Source organism: Propithecus coquereli, unplaced genomic scaffold (assembly GCF_000956105.1).
Source record: "Propithecus coquereli isolate 6110/MARCELLA unplaced genomic scaffold, Pcoq_1.0 Scaffold452, whole genome shotgun sequence".
Taxonomy (NCBI): Eukaryota; Metazoa; Chordata; class Mammalia; order Primates; family Indriidae; genus Propithecus; species Propithecus coquereli.
The window spans coordinates 263,001-264,652 of NW_012150308.1; positions in this window are offsets into that span (position 1 = coordinate 263,001).

Here is a 1,652-nt window from a genome sequence, read left to right on the forward strand (position 1 = left end):
TGTGTGTGTGTGTGTGTGTGTGTGTGTGTGTGTGTGTGTGTGTGTGTGTGTTAAGAGTACCTAAAATCTACTCTCTTAGCAAAGATGCAATGTAATGCAATAGTATTAACTATAGTCCTCTTGTAGTACATTGGATCTCTAGATTTATTCATCCTGCAGAACTGAAAATTTGTAGCTTTGACCTATATCTCCCTGTTTCCTCCTCCCCATCCTCGGTCATCAATCTTCTATTCTCTGTTCCTATGTAGTCAACTTTTTTAAGATTCCACGTATAAGTGGGATGGATCATGCCGTATTTTTCTCTCTGTATCTCACTTATTTAACTTAGTATAACATTCTTCCGATTCATCCATGTTTCACAAATGGCACTATCTCCTTTTTTAAAGCTCAATAATATTCATATATATAAATCTGTCCAGAAAGTATCCAGCAATGTAATGTGAATAATAAAGACATTGAAGAAGATACAAGATGAAAGAAACATTGTACGTAAGACAAATGACATCTCAGTCCCCTTCAAAGTAGGCACTTTGGGACCTCACCTAGTTCTCCCAGCGTCTCTTAACATAACCCACACACATTCCACATTCTCAGGTACTCTGCCTGTTGCAGGCCTTCCAGAACGTGGATCACTTTAAACAAATTCTCAACCATCTTTGAAGCATTTGTGCCACACTTTTATTCACACTGCGCTCACTGCATCGTCCCTGACAGCCTTCTGAACCATCTGAATAGTTTTCGCCGAGGAATGTTCAAGGTTAATGCAAAATTTGATGCAAATTCCTTGCTCTATTTGCTCATTTTGACTGTGTGGGCCACACAGTACACGTGCTCACTCAAAGACCTCTAGCGCCCTTCTGACTAGTACAGTGAAACCCTCATTGTTCACGCATGCGCATTTATAGTCCATTCTCCTTGACTGCCATGTTACATTGATGTGGCACAAACCATTCTCGTTATATTAACAATGGCTGGATACTTTCTAGACAGTCCTCATATATCATAATTTTTTTTCTCCATCCATCTATCAATGGACATTTAGGTTGTTTTCTTATCTTGGCTATTATTAGTAATGCTACAATGATCATGGGAGCATAAATCTTTACCAGGTACTCATTTCATTTCCTTTGGATACATCCTCAGCAGAAGGATTGTTGGAATTTATAGGAAACCACAAAAGACCCCAAATAGTCAGAACAATCTTGAGAAGGAAAAACAAAGTTGGTGGCATGAACTCCTGATTTTAAATTTTATTGAAAGCTATGGCAATCAAAACAGTATGGTACTGGTATGAAAACAGACATATAGACTAATGGAACAGAATGGAGAATCCAGAATTCAATTGAAACATGTATGATGAACTAATTTTCAAGAAAGCCATGAGAAAGACACGATGGGTAAAGAATAATCTCTTTAATAAAGAGAAAACTGTATATCCAAGTACAGAAAAATAAAACTGTACCCTTATATCATGCAAAAAAATAGACTCAAAGTGTATTAAAGACCAGAAACTCTAAAACTCCTGACAGAAAATATAGGGACAAAGATCCTTGACATTGGCCTTGGAAATGATGTTTTTAGATATCACACCAAAACACATGTAACAAAAGGAAAAATAAACAAGTGGGACTATATAAAACTAAAATGCTCCT